This window comes from Lactuca virosa, chromosome 8 (genome assembly GCF_052849685.1).
Source record: "Lactuca virosa cultivar CGN04683 chromosome 8, Lactuca_virosa_CGN04683_v6, whole genome shotgun sequence".
Classification (NCBI taxonomy): domain Eukaryota; kingdom Viridiplantae; phylum Streptophyta; class Magnoliopsida; order Asterales; family Asteraceae; genus Lactuca; species Lactuca virosa.
Window position 1 is genome coordinate 230,722,183 of NC_136433.1, and position 19,923 is coordinate 230,742,105.

At 36.3% G+C, this 19,923-nt stretch overlaps 1 non-coding gene across 1 annotated transcript; it reads right to left on the minus strand.

The window, feature by feature from the left end:
- Nucleotides 1-10,375: 10,375 nt before the first annotated feature.
- On the minus strand, nucleotides 10,376-10,482 carry LOC145135331 (small nucleolar RNA R71). Its single transcript, XR_013719794.1, has one exon. It is a non-coding gene; the product is annotated as a small nucleolar RNA R71 (small nucleolar RNA).
- Nucleotides 10,483-19,923: the final 9,441 nt, after the last annotated feature.

The window sequence follows — 19,923 nt, forward strand, 5'->3', positions numbered from 1 at the left end:
AAATTTGGCAGCTTTGCAATCAACGCCCCTTCCTTTGGCAAAATAAACATATGGACCCTTTGGTAATGGGACTATCTCAGACTTAGCCTTTCTCTTTACCATTTGGTCAACCGGGTTGACTATGGCCAATCCCTTTCCATTGGGAAGAGAATGCTTTTTCTGGATTTCCAGTGTCACCATTGTCACTGTCCATAAAGTTTTTGGGAAGTTGATCTTCTAATCAAATTTGCTTCACTATCGTTCCAAATCATTGTTGATTCAGCAGCACCAAGCAAATAGATATGATCTTTAAGGTTCATGTCATAGTCTGTATCATAGTAGTCCCAAAGGAACTCACTATGTGACTTAGAAAGTGATTGAACATCCAACTTTCTCAAGACTTTGAAACCCAACTCTCCCGGGCTTGTCAATATGTGACTTCATCTCTAAGATGTGATCACATATAGACCTTGCTTGCCATTAGGGCTTGAGTGACCTTGAACTTGTGGGTTAGGGAGAATAATTGGAGGAGGTGGAGGAAGTAAAGTTCCAAGAGATTTGGGAAGATCATAGATGTCTGAACTCGACATCTTTTGGGAGATATTCAAGATAGTTGATTTAAAGTCCTTAATATAACACCCAATATGAAATATTAAGGCTAGGATCCAACAACCTATTTATAACTGGAAGAGGGATGCCGTAATCCGAGTTATAAAATAGTTGAAGGTAGGTAAATGACGATTTACCAATTTCCACCATGAAAAACGAAATAATTTAATTAGGTTTTTTACTTGGATTTGAAACTCCTAGATCTTTTGAGATTCATTGAACTTTTCATTGGCATGTTTCAATCTCGAGTGTGCCCTTCAGGTTTTGTGACTGGGATGCCGAGGATCACAAAACAAGGTGTGAAGTAACCATGCAAATATACTTGGTACCCTTAATATTTACCCCTCAATCGATGTGCCGGTTAACCACACGAGCTCCACCGATACTAGGATAAATATTAAGTTACCCTTTGCCTACTTTGTTAAATCCAGGTTAGTGTGCCGGTTAACCACACACGCTCCACTAACGGTTTAAACAAAGTGCAAAGTGTAATTTCATGGATTAGCACCTTATTCACATTTTCCTAAGTAACTAAGATTGGGAATTAATAAAAGGTTTAGTTACTTAGTATTTATCATTAATACTTTTAATGAAGGGAGAATTATAGTCCTTGTCCTACATGTTCAGCTAACGACCCTCCACCGGTCAAGGAAGCGGTGAGTGAGAGTGGACACCCATTAAACTGCCATTTTATAGGCAGTAACCTTATACCCCCCTTATAGACCGGCTTCGTGAATGAGGTCTACTAATGGTAAGACGACTTGCTCTTATACATATAATATATTAAACTTTTAATATTATAATAGTATAAGGGTGTATTTTAGACATTTAAAATACTTTGTGGTTTAATTTATTAATTAAACTAGATTTTTAATTTAATTAAACTCAAACCATATATTTATGGATTAATAATACTCTTTTAATTAAACGCTTTAATTAACTATTAATAAAGTCCATAAGAGTTAATTTGAACTATTCAACAAAACATCATAATTCCAATTATTAAACTCAAAATTAAAACCATTTAATTAATTGTTTAAGTTATGAACCCAAGAGTTTCAGAATTTAATTCTTTTTTTCATAAAAAACTTTTCTCAAATTCCAAAACTTGAGGGCAAGTTTTGTAATTCTTGAAAACCTTTGGATTCCATAACTTATGGAATTAATGGTGTTTTATGATGAAACTTTCCATGTTCCATAACTTAAGAACAAGTTATGGAATTCTTTAAAACATTAACACCAAATTTTGTAACTCCATAAAAACTTTCATTCAAATTTTTTTTTTTTTTTTAAAAAAAAACTTTCATATCCATAACTTATGGAAGTTTCAAAAACCCTTAAGATCACAACTTTAAAAAAAACTTTTGAGCTCCAAAATTTTATGACAAAATATGTAACTCCTTAAAACATTTAGATCAAACTTTTAAAACTAATAAAATAATCATATCATTTTATCTTTTACTAAATTTGACCTAATTCAACTCATATAACAAATGATTCAAATTTTACAAATAATTCGTTTTTCACAAAACAAGTAATTATCTTAAATTTGACAAACGTCATGTTTTTTTTTCCTTTTTTTTCCAACTTGAAAATAAAACATTTGCATCAATATAACAGAAAACAACCCATGTCTCTGATACCACTGTTGGGTTTTGAGCATTCTAACACTCCTATGGTGTATATGCAACCCTATAAACCTTGGATCTATGTTTTCTCTATTATACATGCAAATATTAACTATTCCAAGGTTTCATCCTAACTAGCATATTATGAAGCACCTATACTACAAAGTTCTAGTTAGATGACATACCTTTTGATGTAGCTTGATGTCTTCAAGCTTTAAGAGCTTAGCCCCAATAGTGTGGAAGCCTCAAATGGAATCACAAATCACCAAAACACCTTGGAAGAACTTGAGAGAATATGTATGCACACTAAAATCGGCCCACTCTTATGTCCTCACACACTTGTTCCCATTTTGTGAGCCAAGGACCCCTTTATATATTATGGAGGATTAGGGTTACATCCATGTAAACCCTAATACCCATGACCTTTCATTTACATAGGATCCATGGGTTAAAAGCTTCCATGGACCATCCATGAAAGCTTAGCCCAACCTAAATGAACTTGGCCCATTCCATATATAAAAGAGTCCATATTTAATTAGTTCTTTTTGATCACTTAATTAATTCTAAATTAATTCTTGATCAATACTAATTAAATAATATGATTCCATATTCATATATTAGAACTTATAATATATTAATATAAATCATAAATATACTATTCTTAAAAGACTATCCACATAAATTGTGCCGGTGAAGTGCAACCCAAATGGACCCTGCCGGGTCGGGTCAAGTACATACCAAATATAGTTATGGACTTAGACATTAATCCAACAGACCCATGTTAGGAAGTAATGTGTATAACAAACAAAACTAAAAGCACACAAAGACACAGTATTTACGCGGTTTGGTAAAGGTGACCTATGTCCACGGGTAGAAGGGAGTATTCTTTATTTCAGAGTTCTCAATGCAGAGGTTATAAGTACAATTCACTAGAGATTCATCCTACTCACTAAAGATACAAGAAACAAGATACAAGACACTTCAATGACTCTCCATGCATCCCTATTTATACTTGAGGGATCAGACCTAAAACCCTAATGGGCCAAGCACATTGGATTTTAGAAAATGGAACCCCATCTCATGCACCTATTTTGCATACTTTATCTCATTCATTTCATTGCATTTAAAAGTAAAAACATGAATTTTTACATCTTATTGACTATTTCTAGTATATCGGTGGGACGTTTTTATTTGCACATTTTATGGTATTTTTAAGGTGTATTTGAAGATGGAGATGCACTATGGAAGTATCAAGGGAGGTTGGGACAAAATTTGGAAGCAAACAGATCAAAAATGAAGAAATAAGAAAAACTGAGGCGGGAAAAAACAGTGGGTTTTACACTAGACATGTGAAGCTGTGAAAAATGGACTTGAAAATCCACAATGGCTATGTTAACCAGCAATCCAGGTGTTGAACTTCATTCACATGGGACGTGTGGCTTTGTACTAAATCCACAAGGGGAGTGTGAAATCCAAAAAGAGAAAAATTAAGCATTCTACTTATCAATATTTTCCGATCATAGCATCCTATTTTCCTTGCATACAGGTTGTGTGGAATTAGTGTAAATCCATACGGGGCGTGTAGATCCTGATAACTTATTTTTGGCAGATTTTTCTGATGACTTATTACGAGATTTTTGGGGGCTTTTTCACGCTCTCTCGGACTTCAGACGACTACAAGGCGATTTTTATTAGGGTTTTTTTTGCTAGAACTCATTTGGAATCATCTTGGAAACATTTAACGGACAAGAAAATCCACAAGGGCTATGTTGACCAGCAATCCATGTGTTGAACTTCATTCACACGGGATGTGTGGATGTGTACTAAATCCACAAAGGGAGTGTGAAATACAAAAAGAGAAAAATTAAGCATTCTACTTATGAATATTTTCCGATCATAGCAGCCTATTTTCCTTGCATACAAGTGTGTGGAATTAGTGTAAATGCATATGGGGCGTGTGGATCTTGATAACTTCTTATTGGCAGATTTTCCTGATGGCTTATTATAGGATTTTTGGGGGGGTTTTTCACGCTCTCTCGGACTTCAGACGACTAGAAGGCGATTTTTATTAGGGTTTTTTTCTAGAACTCATTTCGAATCATCTTGGAAACATTTTAGTTTTAATTGAAAGTCGATAATCCTTGTCATTACTATTTCTAGACTTTGGATTCAAGATTTAGCTATGTCCCGCTAAAGCCCTTTCATTCTGATTTTGTAGTATGATTGTGTTTATGCTTTTAATCATGTATTTTGATGTTATGTTCATGATTCTATCCAGCAATTGTAGTTTTGTTTTAACCTAATGTTTGATTTAATCTTTTCTCAAGTTGGCCACTAGAATTAGGGTTATTTCATTCCCATTATTCAATATATGGAATCTGTAATCATTTTATGAATTGAAATTAAAGTACAAGCATCAAATTTTTTCTATGATGAAATTAACTTTGGTGGAAATGATAATTGCATTTTTTACATTTACGAGGTTATGAGAAATATTAAACATTGTTGGGAACATTCACATTAATCTTATTGTGGTTTTTCACTCTAATTCTAAGAGCTTGCTTAGGTTAGATTAGTAAGGGTAGTTTTAGTTCAAAGATAATATTTTTATCAAACACTTTGGTGAATGGAAAATGCTAGAGTTTGTTAGTGTTTTCAAGTACCAAATTAGATAAATTATGACTTAAATTTATCACGTGGTTGAATTGCATGACACATGAGTTTACTATGAGACCAGAACCATTTTATTATCAAGTTACATTTTCTTTAATTACATGTGTTTAGTTCTAATTTTTGCTAATCAAAATCACCCCCCCCCATTTTGTGACTTTATTACCTTACACAAACATATATAATCATTTTTCACATGTCTCTGTGGATCAACCATGTTTACCTTGTATTACTTTTTAGGGAAAAGTAATAATGTTTTTGGAATTCAGTTTGAACCCCTTTATTTTTTTGGGTTTGACACCATAACATTACTGTTGTTACTAGCCTCCTTGTGAAAACTAAGAGAGGCAAGATAGCCATAGTCCTTGTTTATGTAGATGATTTGATCATCATAAGAGATTTTAAAAGGATGATTTATCAACTAAAGGAGAGCCTATGCACTCGTTTTCATATGTAATATATGCGAAAACTAATGCATTTTTAGGCCTGGAATTTGAGTATGGTGAAGGGAAAACATTTCTTCATCAAATAAAGTACTTATCTGATGCACTCAAAAACTTTGGGGTGGTTTAAATGTAAACCCACAATGACTCCACTGCAACCAAACATTAAGTTGAGGATGGATGTTGGCTAAAGACTAGAAGATCCAATGATGTATAGAAAGATTGTTGGAAGCCTCATTTACTTAACACTAAATATACCTCACATATTATATGTTATGGGAGTACTTAGTCAATTCATGCGAAATCCCAAGAAAACCCACCTTGATGCAATTCTCATTGTTCTAAGGTATGTTAAAACAAACTTAAACTATGGTGTCGTGTTCAAAAAAGGAAGAAAAGTGTTCATTCTCGGATCTAGTGTTGTGACATTGTATAGTAAACGTCAGCCCATTATTTACCTGTTGAATATAGAAGTTGAATATAGAGCTGCCATAGCAGCAGATCAAGGGAGTGTATGGCTTATACAATTGTTGGAAGATTTTGGTGAAAAAGTTGACTACATGATTCCTTTCCAATGTGATAATCTCTTATTGATCCAACTCCCAGAGAACCCCACCTTCCACGTAAGAGCCAAACATATTGAATTCCACTACCATTTCATAAGAAAGAAAGTTTTAGGAGGCATTGATCTGAAGTATATGCAAAATACCAAGTAAGTTGTTGACTCTCTTACCAAAGGTTTAACATGTCCAAAACCAGAGGAATTCGGTGAGAATGGGAATGGGCAAAGCTCCTGTTGAGAAGGGATATTAACGTGTAACACCATCTCATGTATGGTATAAATGTGTTCATGTACATTTCTATCATTTATGTTTCATTTGTTGTTTTGCTTTATTTATTTAGTCATTTCCGTTTGTTAGTGGGTAGTTCCTTTTGTAGAAAATGCTTCATGTAGTGGGTAGTTCTAGCTTTGTTGTCCTTCAATTATGTATTTATGCAAGTTCTTTTTCATATGAAGTAGTTCCAGAAAACATTGTTTGTGTATGTGTAACACCAGTCAAAATAGGTCAATAGACAATCACATGTGATTATGCTAATCATGTAATGTGATTTTGTTAAACTAGTAATGTGATAAACGTGCTATGTAGTTCATGATAGTATATTAGTATCAACGTAGATAGTTATAATAATCGGGGTATAGTTGTTCTAAATATAATATTTTGAATATGTACAACTATTATCAACTTGTTAGCATGTTATTATACTAATGTAGATCTTGATTTATACTTAGGATTCTATATATATGTTGTGTGCGATATAGTTCCGAAGTTATATTCAGAAGTTCTATATGTTAATTTATAAAGTATGTTGCTATTATTGGTTTTATGTCAAGATAAAACTTGGTATGCTATATGTTTTTATTGTTAGTTTTATGACAAGATAAAACTTGGTATGTTATATGTTGTTGTTGTTATTGGTTTTATGTCAAGATAAAACCTGGTTTTACTTCAAGTTATAGCTGTTATACTGCCTAAATGATATGAAGTTAGGAGTAATGTTTAAAAGCATAGTCTAGTAACTTAGGGTTTTAGACATGAAATAGGAAGCCGTCGAAGTCTACATGAGTAATTGTATTCATCAACTAAGATTGGGGATCTTAGCGGGAATCCTCTGAATTGTAACCGTTAATCATGTGTGAGTGAGGAAGTCGTGTATAATTAGTATACGGGTTGACCACCCCACTTGTGATTGTTAGCTACAGTCAACCATAAGCGAGTGACGAACTATCCTTTTACTTGTTATTGTTCCGGCGTCAATGAAGCGTACGATGTTGTCCTCATGGAAATCATGAGTGGGTTGTCCTCATGGAAACCATGAGTGGGTTGTCCTCATGGAAATCATGAGTGGGTTTTATCAGAGGTATTATGTCATAGCAGTGGTTACAGGCTCATGGTAGCAAATTGTTAGAAACATTATACTTTGTCGTACACAAGTATTAATGTTAAGTATAAGTTTCCCCTACTTATACCTTAGGTTTAAGGAATGTTTAGGTACAATACTTAATTGATTAGTAAACTATTATACCTAATATACATACTAAATGTTGGAGAGTCAAAATAATACTTTCAAAACTATACTTTTGAACTTGGAAAATGTATTACTTTTATATGGAGTCAAAACCTGTGGACTCACCAACTTTATGTTGACGTATTTTTAAATGCATGTGTTTTCAGGAAATTGAAAAGCTGGTATGTATTCGAATAGGAGAAGTTTTACTATTACCTTTTTGTTCGTTAAGAAGTATACAATAGTCGGATATTGTGTAATAGGTTCTAGAAAAACAATTATGTAACTTTCAATTGTCAATAAAGGTATGTATTTTCTTTAGTATTGTTCAATGTATGTTATATAACTGTGATACGAAGAATGACGTTACACCACCTGGTGTTTCCGCCGACGGCCGGGGTGTGACAGTATGTGTGTGTGTGTGTGTGTGATTCCGTCTTCCCTTTTCCTTGCTGTGAAAATCTACTAAGTATAGAATTTTTGTGTTTACTAAGTCTCATTGATTAAAAAAATAACATACAAGGCCATTTTCAGTTACTAGTGGACTAATTCTTATGTTATTGGCACCAATAGTGAAAGTTACCACAGAAAAATCAAGTTGATGGTACAAGATGATCCATGAGCCGTGACACTTGTCATGCTAAGTGTTAGCTCTTAATGTTAAAAAGAACTACATATAGTTGAGAAACTGACATCGACATATTTATACACATTTTTAGGCAATATTTTAATATATTTGATTAATATTTCGGTTAATTGCAAAGATATATGATACTTATTAGATTAAATAGTATTTTGCAGCCAAAAAGAACACTCCTGAAGAGTAAGGACCAAAATTGATAAGAATTGGAACTTTGGAGGATTGAAGATTAAAAGAAGGAAATTCCAGATGAAAATCCAAGCTCACGACGTGAGGGATCAAATCTCACGACATGAGAAACAAGTTCTAGAAGATCAACATACAGGATCTAATTTCCTTGGAAGATAAGGATTACTACCGAGCTCACGACGTGATACATCAACATGTTTACTTAAACTATAAATATTTCGTCATTCTCACGGCTTTAGGAGGCTTTTAGAGAGTTTTTTGGAGGAAAGGTATTCTGAGAAACCGATTTTGGAGTCCAGAAAGTGCACAAAACATCCTTTTGAAGGAGATTAGCTTGGAGATCAAGAGATTGAAGAACACAATCATTACGTTGTTTTTTTACTTTAATCATGTCAATTTATGTGGAGATTGTCTATCTTTTCAGCAATGAGTAGCTGAATTTAGTCGCTTTCGTTTAGCTGGATGAAGCTCTAACTCTATGGTTTAGTTTATCAAATTATGAATTTTAATAGTTGGTTTTGAGCTCGTGTTTAATTGTCATTAACTAGCATGTTAATATTTGATACTTTGATTGCTTTAATTCAGGTTTTGTGTAGCTTAGTGACCATTAAATTACATGAACATGTTACCTAGTAGTTTAGTGACTATTAAATTACTAGAGCTAGGATCGACCAAATCCTAGATAAGTGATAAAAGTAACTAATTTAGCCGTGCTGGAGAACATAAATTATGACCATAATTGTGTTTGCTTAAATAAATCTTAGATAGCCCATATATAATTAATAACTAATTATGTGTCTTGCTCATATATGACCATACAAGGTAGTTCATGAATTGATGACAAAATTAGTAAATTTGGACTTGAATTGTCAATTGAGTAATAATTGGTACCCAACTTTAATAATCCATAATTACTAGCTAACCATAGAGGAGAAGTGGATTCGAGCTAAACGAAAGTTTTTTTGAATATTGATTAAAACTATTAGTTAATTGTTTAAGTTTGCCTGATCTTGTAAAATCAGATAAAAACCATTTAAACTTTTGCTTGCTTTTAATTTGATTTTTAGTAATTAAATTAGTTAATTAAATTTGTTCCCTGTGTTCGATACCCGACTGTTAGTGCTATATTATTTGCGAGAAGGTGCACTGCCTTAAATCATAATAGTTAGTTAGATAGTTAGTAAAACTAATACGTGTAGTAATATTACGTATCAAGTTCTTGGCGACGTTTTCGGGGAACGACTATTTTAGTTTTTGATTTAATTGTTTTAGGTTAATCGATCATTTTTGTGGGGTAAAACCTGCAAAAAGTTAATTTTTAGTTTTACGTTTTCTTTCGTTTTTTCTTTCTGTTTAGTTTATCTGCTTCACCACGAGGTGGTATCATTACCACGTTGTGTTAAACGATTAGTAGGAAGTTTATTTTATTACTTTTTGTTCTTTTTTACGTTTTTATTTTTGTTTTTGTTGCAGTAGTACATGACCCGTGGATCAAACACACCTTTGATACCACCACTTGAAGATTTAGAGTCAGCTTTTCATAAAAATAAGGACAAGAACGTATGAGAATCAAACACACCAAAGAAATCACCATTCAAGGATCTAAAATCCGTTTTTAGTAAAAAGAGAGGCAAGCACGTAGGAGAATCAAGCAACATCCCGAAAGCCGAAGGCACTTTTGAAGGCATTGAGAACACTCATAATAAAAAGGAATTTGGTTACGAAACAGAAAAAGTATTGAACACGAAAGCGAGCCAACAAACAAAATGACGGAAATTGTTGACATGACAATGGAGGCCTAGAAGAAAATAATATGAGAGGACACCGGTCCTGGACTTGTGCAACCCGTAATTCCCGTTACTTGTACCTTCGAGCTTTGAGGACATATCCTTACCGCGCTAAAGGTTATTCCATTTTCCAGAAAAGACAATGAAGATGCATACAAGCACCTCGATGAAGTCAATGACATAGCCGACTATTTCAACATTCCTAATGTTCCTTGAGAGACTGTCTTGTTAAGAATGCTTCTGGTTACTTTTAAAGGAGCAGCTAAAGACTGGTTAAAGGCACATTCACCAGGCTCAATCACCACTTGGACACAGATGCGTGAAGAATTCATCCAACAATTTTGCCCACCATCTAAAGTTTCTAAACTCAAGAAGGCCATATCAAACTTTGAGCAACAAATGGGGGAGTCCTTGTATGAAGCTTGGTAGAGATACAAAGGGTTAATCATAAATTATCCCTAAAATGATTTAAACGAGCAGCAAGAGGTTCAACCATTTATGATGGGGTGAATGTCATGACGAGGAAACTCCTAGATTCGCAAGGACCTTTAACTATGAAGAATCCCGTTGAAATTAAATAATTAATTGAAGAATTTTCGAAGCATTCATGGGAATATCACAACCATCGTGATGATGGAACAAAGGGAATCAGGCATGGAGCATCGAAAGATATGGTGGTTGTTATGGAAATGTTAAGTAACATGGATAGAAGAATGAACAAGATGGAGCAATCAATACACGCGATACATGTGGGTTGTGAGAATTGCAATGGTCCACATCTGACGAAAGATTGTCATCTTGACGATAACGGGAATAGGAAGACTCAAGTATTCTAATCAAGTGGAAACCAATATGATGAATACTCGAGGAAGCCGAAGAAGGAATGGTTGCCTTACGATAAGTATAAAAAGCAAAAAGAAGAGAAGTACAAGAAAAAGGCGAGAGGGTTATATCTAAAAGAAGAACCGGCACCAGAAAAGAAAACGGATTTTGAAACAATGCTTTCCCGCTTTGCAGCCGCGTCAGCAAAAGGCATGATGAAACTGATGCAGCAATGAAAGATCAGCTAGCTCTAATTCGAGATCAGCAAGATTTACTTATAAATCATCAAGCATCCATCAAAAATATTGAAGCGCAACTCGGGCAATTAACTACATTGGTTAACGAGCGGTTACCTCCTATAAATCCCGATAAGAAACTACAACCGCATATCATGGCCATCACTACTGAAGAAGACACCATTTCTGAGTTCCTAAAAGCCTTGGAAGAAGAGACAAAGCAGCCCAAATCACAGCCAAATCAGATAAAAATCAATGAGAAAGAAGTTGTTGAATCATCGTCCTCACAACGTGGGGATTCAATCCTCACGATGTGGGCATGGTCAGAACAGAAAAAAATTTCTTGTGCTCAAGCTTTTCATCCTCCGCTACCATTTCCTTCTCGAGCCAGAGTTCACCCACTAGAGATAGAGCATATGTAATTCATGAAGCAAGTTAAGGGTATTCCTATTAATACTCATTTTATTGAATCATTCACAGAAGTGCCCGAATATGCCAAATTTTTTCAAGACTTACTCAACACTCGGAAACAACTAGAGAAGACCTCCAAAGTTGTCCTTAGTGAGCAGAGTTCTAAGGTCATTATGGAAGGGATACCATAGAAGATGGGAGATCCTGGACGCCTTACACTTCCATGTGAACTTGGAAATAATATGAAGACATATGCCTTAGCCGATTCTGGAGCAAGCAAAAATTTGATGCCTTATTCGTTCTATCAAAAGCTCAATCTTCAAGATTTGAAGGCCACTAGAATGACTATTCATATGGCAAATCGTTCAATGACTAATCCTTGAGGCATAGTTGAGGACATTTTGGTAAAAATTGGAAAAGTTATTGTTCCAATTGATTTTGTGGTGTTGGACATGAAATAGGATAAAAATGTCCTAATTATCCTTGGACACCCTTTGCTTAATACCGCATGAGCCTTGGTGGATATTTTGGAGTCTAAAGTTACATTGCGAGTAGGAGATGAAGAAATGACTTTTGGAGTGGCAGACGAATTCAAGAATGATTATGCTCAAAATGAAGTATTCAATATAGATGAAGAAAAAGAGCTTGAAGAGTTGGAGAAATTGATGGAAGAAGAAATTCAAGCAATTAAAGAAGTCAAGCATACTAATCCTAGAGCATCAATTCCAATAAATTTTGAAGTCTTTCCTTATAAAACTCCAAGCTCTCTAGTTAGTAAGGAGAGTGAAGACAATTTGGTGTCTAGTGATGATGAAGAAGAAGTTGCTCAAGACTTGAAACAACCAACTTTGAACAAGGTGGATTTAGAACCTAAGAAGCTACAAAAAGAAGAAGGGAAACGTGAACATTGTGACAACCGTCAATTTTTGGCCAAGTCAAAGTCAACTAAAGTCAACAAGTCAACAAGTCAAACCGGTCAACTCATCTAACCCTTGTACATTAGGGTTTCCATTATGTTTCTTATTGAACAACTCGCAATCTTAATACAAAGTATCACTTAGAGTTTTCACATGTTCGGAAATTCTAAACCCTAATCAGGGCAAGTGATGAAACTACTCAATAAAACATTATTCCTTAACCCTCAGGGGCATATAACAATCATAACGAGACTTAACGGGATGTACAAACCTTGCGTTGCGAAGCCAAACACTCAAAAAGGTCACAAAACAAGTCTCTCCCAATCTCTTTCACTCTAACTCTCCCAAAACTCTCTAAGTAGGAGAAATTGCTACAAGTGTGTGTAATCTCTCCCAAATCTCTCCAAGTATGTGAAATCTCTCCCAAATCTCTCTCTGTATGAGAAATCTCTCCAAGAATGTGAAATCTCTCCCAAATCTCTCTCTGTATGAGAAGTCTCTCCAAGAATGTCAAATCTCTCCCAAATCTCTCCAAGTATGTGAAATCTCTCCCAAATCTCTCTGTATGAGAAATCTCTCCACGAATGTCAAATCTCTCCCAAATCTCTCCAAGTATGTGAAATCTCTCCCAAATCTCTCTCTATATGAGAAATCACTCCAAGAATGTCAAATCTCCCCCAAATCTCTCCAAGTATGTGAAATCTCTCCCAAATCTCTCTCTGTATGAGAAATCTCTCCAAGAATGTCAAATCTCTCCCAAATCTCTCTAAGTATGCCAAATCTCTCCCAAATCTCTCTCAACTTTTTATAATCACTCGGGGCATCCCGACCCTCGAATTTGACGAAAACAGCTCGAAAACGGAAGTCTACGCGAAAAACAGCCTTAAGGAGCCGAAACTCCTCTTAGGAACCGAAACTCCTCTTAGGAGCCGAAACTCTTAGAGCCGAACCTCCTGAGAACCGAAACCCTCTCAACCGAAATGGACCGAGCGGTCGGTCTATTTCGGTCCCCTGACTAATCAGAACCGAGACCTGACTTTCGGCTCTTCCCTTCTTACCTTCGGTCCGAGAAGACTTCTCACTTTCGGTCCGAGAAGCACCTGCGCAGCCGAACCCCTCCACTCTCGGTCCCTTCTGATGAGCAGCCTGCGAGACCTCTCGGTTCCCATGCACAACCGAGCCTCGCCTTTGGTTCTATGCTCCTAAGGAGCCGAACCTGCGCACCTTCGGCCCTGAAGTTCGGATTTCAGCAATTCCTACCCAGTTTTCAATATTTTTAGCGTTTTGAGCCCGTTTTTCGAGATTTTAACGCGGGATTTTCACCCAAACTCGTATTTTAACATAATAAACCCCAAATATTCATATTTTAATTATATTTTGGGGAAAATCATTGCCTAAGAATAAAATCTAGTTGGTAAGATATTTAGGAGGAGTGTTGACTTATCCTTTGAACAAGGACACAAGCAACCTCCCCATACCTTCATAGTACAACCCCTAGTCACTATTCACCCATACCTAGTCAATCATTGTTCTTTTCCCACTCTTTTTCAGCCATAATGTTGATCAAAAGCTGGAGATATCCTCCCCTCTCCTCCCACTTTATTCACTCTTTCTTAAGAAGAACAAACACTTCTCTTCCACTTTCTCTCTCTAAAAATTCGAGATTCAAAGGCTGGTCTTGGGTTTTTCCTCCACATTTGGTAAGTATCTTCCTCCCACACTTAGATATTCTACTATCTTTCATCCAAATTATAGATTGCTTACACAAATATCGTCATATTTGTGTTAGATCTTCAAATCTTCAAGCACCTCCCAAGTGTTCTTGAGTTGAGCACTTCTTTTCTCCATCATCCATCTACTGAAATCACTCAAGGTGAGTTCATACCCCTATCTTTTCATGTTTTTCTTAAGTTTTAAGGGGGGAAATACAAGTTAAAACACCAAGAACTCAACTAAACTCATTTAACAGCCTTCATCAGAAAAGTTCAACTCCATTCACGGACTGTTTTGGTCAACTTAAAAATTTTAGTTTTCAAAACTGTATTAGGTGCATATAGTTCAGGTTCATACCTTTAAAATGACTACTTGCACATCACCATACGATTTTTCTACGATTTATGGTGATTTTTACAAAACTGCCTATCATTTCAAAAACGAATTCGGACCAGTCTGTGAATATGAACATTTTAACACACGTTAAACACTTCCAAAAATAATAATAAAAATTATGAACAAACTAGACATATTTTATGAACTCTCAGAATTTACGGATTCAGTTTTCGACTTTGTATGATTTTTCTATGAATTTTTCTAAAACAGTGCAGAACGGTTAAAAACTAGTTAACAGCTTATAACTTTCAATACACTTTGTATTATGTTGAGCAAAGTGTATAACAATAAGTTCTAAATATTGAATGTATTTTCTTGTTAGTTTATCATCATAAACTGAAATTTAGTCATTCATGATAAGGTTTACTCATTCATTTCGAATACTTATAATAAACTTTAATAAGCATAGTTTATGGATTTTTACTACATGAAAAAGGTTTTACTCTCAAAACAAATGGGTTTTTCATATCTTTACGTAATAAAATATAATAGTAATAGTTTAAGGATTTCATATCACTAATTTATTCAGAAAAGATGATTTTACTTCCTTCATGGAAGAGGTTTTAATATCAAACTGTGTGTAAACTAGTTAACTCAGGATGTGAGGCAATTCTCTCCCCGTACGTTCGAGTACGGGATCCCAATTCCTGTAAGTTATAACCAAAGTCTCTTGTAGGGAGAGCGTGATAATTGTGTATAGATCTATATTGGGTTTGACACCCCACACCTTGCTGCTAGCTACAGTGGGACCTACAGGTCTACGGGTGACAAGAGTCATAGTATCTTAACGTCTGAAAAACGTTGTGCAGGTTATTTCTCGTCATAGTATGGTTATAGCGACTCACATAGGTAGTTAACAATCTTTTAAGTTTACATTGAAACTTCTACTTTGAAAAGGGGTTTTACTTCTAAACTAAACGAGTTTATGCCGATTTAAAACCACTTTTATATCTTTAAGTATGGAAAATACTTGTTTATTTCCGGTCCTAGGATTTAGGACCACATAACTTTTATAAGGAAAATATAGGATTTTCTTTGGAATCATATCTCTGTTAAAACTATATTTCATCTAGAATTGTTAGACTTCAGCTATAATTGCTAAGTGTATATGCTAGAGTTATATAAGAATCTAGTCATAATCGACTTAGAATTGGTGGGCCCGCCTTACTTCCTGTTCCTTGTTTGGTTGTGGACCTAGGGCAGACCCATTATATTCGACGGTTTATTTAACATAAATTTTATATAACTTATATACACTGGGCGATTATAGAAGGAAATCTATGGGCCTTTCTAGGGTTCATTATTGCATAACATAGAAGCATTCATTTCACTTAATAAAGAAAATATTGGATTTTCTGGAAACATACTTTATCGATTTTACAAGGAAAACGGTTTCTTTCTCAAACAAACTCTTATGAAATCACCAACTTAATTGTTGACACTTTTTCAAAACTACTTGTATTCTCAGGAAATCAGTGAAACAGGAAAACCAACAGCATTTTGAGGATTGGACGATAAATCGTCAAACGTTTCATTTTGTCATCATAATGTAATTGATTTTGAAACATGTAAACTTATTCCATGGTGTAACCTTTTCAATTATATTTATGATGGTTGTATTTACTTTGAGCACTATTATATTCGTTGTTGTGATACTATACATGAAGTCCTCCACCCCCGGACGTTTCCGCCATCCTTGGTTTGGGGGTGTGACAGATTGGTATCAGAGCATTGTTTATAGTGAACTAAGTATATCGAACCACATAAGATATACAAACTATAAATGCATTGGGACTAAGGTCTCTGATTTAACATTTTTCAAATAACTATACTTTTAGAAATAAATAGTTTCTTGTTAAAAGTATACATGCATGCATACATACTAAGGTCAGCATCATTCTAGAACAAAACAAAAGTAATGATTGTTGAATGGCACAAGTAGGCTTGGGGATGTATAGTCAGGTCTGGGAATGACATAGCATGATCAACTATGTCTGACCCAGAAGTGATTAGCATATGCCCGAGAATGGTTGTGGCGTTGCAACAAGTCTAAAAACTTACCAACTCTATCTACAAACAAACAACGAAAACATAAGACAAACATTAAAATACTATAGGAGTATTTGGTGATACTATAACCAACTTATGTGAAAACTAAAGGCCCCTATTAGTAGGTCTATAATGACTAAGTGCATACGCTAAGGTTATACATGATTAAAGATATTATAGACTCAGAATCTATAACTATTGCTCTACTTCCTGTTCCTTGTTTGGTTGTGGACTTAGAGTAGAGTCATTTATTCGAAGGTCTATTCTATCTCAGATTATGTATAACTGGTATGCACTACGTGATTATAGACGTGACTAATAAGGATCACCCCCTATAAGTAATTATAGGATTAGACGTCTATTAACTATCCCTTCTACCCCTATTCTCGCGCGAGCAACGTGATGAGTAAATCTTAACGCCCGTACAAAACCTACTTCTACCCACTACCATAACTCCGTCTCAGGGACGTTAGCAGAAACACCGAGAATAGTTCAGTAAAGTGCGAAATTTATTACGTGTGTATATAACGGGTAAGGATATAACCAATGTATATCAATAAAAATTGGCATGCATTTTATTTCAGTGGGAGTTTACCACATATTTCATAACCTGTTATTAGAAACAATTTGCTTATGGAAACTCTAAGATTACTTGATATATACCTCAAGGTTATGTGTAATTAAGAGACGATCGGCTTAGAAATGGTAAGTCTGCCTTAGGTCCTGTTCCTTGTTTGGTTGTGGGCTTAGGGCAGACTCATTAAGTTCAACGGCCTATCGGACCTTAATTACACACAACTGGTATACATTGGGTGATCTTAGGGGTGGATCGGGCATGGAACAAATCACAAGATTACAATCGAGTCATTTCTACTAAATTCATAAGTTTATTTATATAGACCTCTGTTATGAATTGTTTTCCACAATCGAAGAATCGGGAAATACTATACTTGAAAACTAATAACCTAGTTTTTACGACGCCCGACTAATAACCAATACTAAAAGACTTATACTCATTTTGTCTTTGAAATTCTATAACAGAAAGATGCCGCCTCGAAGGTCCGTTAGACGCACTAGCAGAACGCAAACAAATCCACCACCGCCGCCTCCCCGATATGATCCTGTTATGTTCCAAGCTGCGGTCACGGCCGCGGTGGCAGCTGCTATGTCCCAAATCAGCACTGATGGTGCAGGACGGGCAGGGAGCGGTACTAATAACTCCACTCAAGGAGATAGCCAAGGGCGTTCTAGAGAATGCTCCTTTAAGGACTTCACCAATGGTAAACCCGATCCATTCAACGGTAGCAGGGGAGTCATCGATTTGATGCAATGGTTCGAGAAGACCGAATTTGTCTTCGAAATCTGTGCATGCCCCGAAGCGAACAAGGTCAAATTCGCAGCTCGCACTTTCTCCGGCCGGGCCCTTACTTGGTGGAACAGCCACGTTACGTCACTGACGCTTACAGTGGCTAACTCGATGAGTTGGGAGGACTTGAAGGCAAGGATGCTGAAAGAGTATTGCCCAAGGGGCGAGGTGCAAAAGCTAGAGCAAGAACTGTGGAACCTCAAAATGACAGGCTCTGACCTTGCAACTTATACCGCCCGATTCTGTGACCTAGCACTCCTTTGTCCCGCTATGGTCACCCCGGAAGACAAAATGTTGGAGCGATAACTCTGGGGATTGTCCTCCGAAATTCAAGATAGCGTGTTGGCCTCAAGACCAACTACCTTTGAGAGTGCCAAGGAATTGGCACAACAACTCATCGACCATCGTGCCAGCCATGACACGGCGACAACCACCCCGGATCAAGCAAGAGGAGGAAACAACAAAAGGAAGTTCGGGGACAACAAAAAGGACCAACCAACCCAGGACTTCACTAAGAAGCAACAGAGCGTTGCTGTTCATGCTGCCACAACCCACGCCACGCCAGCACCCATAAATCGATACGCTGGAACCCTTCCGAAATGCAACGAGTGTAACTTCCATCACACTGGGGCTTGCCGAGAGATGCATTGCAAAAATTGCAACAGAAAGGGGCACACTGTCCGTTTCTGTAAGGCACCAGCACGACCCATCAACCAGGTCCCCGGCACTGGAGTTAGCCCAGCCTGTTACCAGTGCGGCGAAACGGGACACTTTAAAAGGGACTGCCCAAGTGCACGAAATGCCGGTGATGGTGGAAGGTGTTGGATTAATGTATAAGTCCATAACTATATTTGGTATGTACTTGACCCGACCCGGCATGGTCCATTTGGGTTGCACTTCACCGGCACAATTTATATGGATAGTCTTTTGAGAATAGTATATTTATGATTTATATTAATATATTATAAGTTCTAATATATTAATATAGAATCATATTATTTAATTAGTATTGATCAAGAATTAATTTAGAATTAATTAAGTGATCAAAAAGAACTAATTAAATATGGACTCTTATATATATAGAATGGGTCAAGTTCATTTAGGTTGGGCTAAGCTTTCATGGATGGTCCATGGAGCTTTTAACCCATGGATCCTATTTAAATGAAAGGTCATGGGTATTAGGGTTTACATGGATGTAACCCTAATCCTCCATAATATATAAAGGGGTCCTTGGCTCACAAAATGGGAACAAGTGTGTGAGGACATAAGAGTGGGCCGATTTTAGTGTGCATACATATTCTCTCGAGTTCTTCCAAGGTGTTTTGGTGATTTGTGATTCCATTTGAGGCTTCCACACTATTGGGGCTAAGCTCTTAAAGCTTGAAGACATCAAGCTACATCAAAAGGTATGTCATCTAACTAGAACTTTGTAGTATAGGTGCTTCATAATATGCTAGTTAGGATGAAACCTTGGAATATTTAATATTTGCATGTATAATAGAGAAAACATAGATCCAAGGTTTATAGGGTTGCATATACACCATAGGAGTGTTAGAATGCTCAAAACCCAACAGTTCATACAACTCGGCGAGTCAAGGTCAGGACTTGTTCATCAGTTGAAGGTGAACTCGGCGAGTGTTCGTCCGACTCGGCGACTCGGATGAAGGTTCATTGATGTTCGTAAGGAAGGGGAACTCGTCGAGTCATTGCCAAACTCGACGAGTCGAGTAGTAGATAAGGTCGAGTAAAGGGAAGGGACTCGACGAGTTGACGGCCCAACTCGGCGAGTCGGGTCAACTGGAAGTTGACTTTGACTTGGACTTGGTTAGGGGTAAAATGGTCATTTTACCCTAAGAGTAGATATCAGTTTCTAACTGAGTGTTTTGTGGGGATTGTAGCCGGAGGATTTCCGGAACAGCAGCGGATGGAGGTTTCCCGCACAGCTTATCAGCAGTTTCTCGTACGAGGTGAGTTACCTTCCAGTAGGGGTAGGTCTAAGTC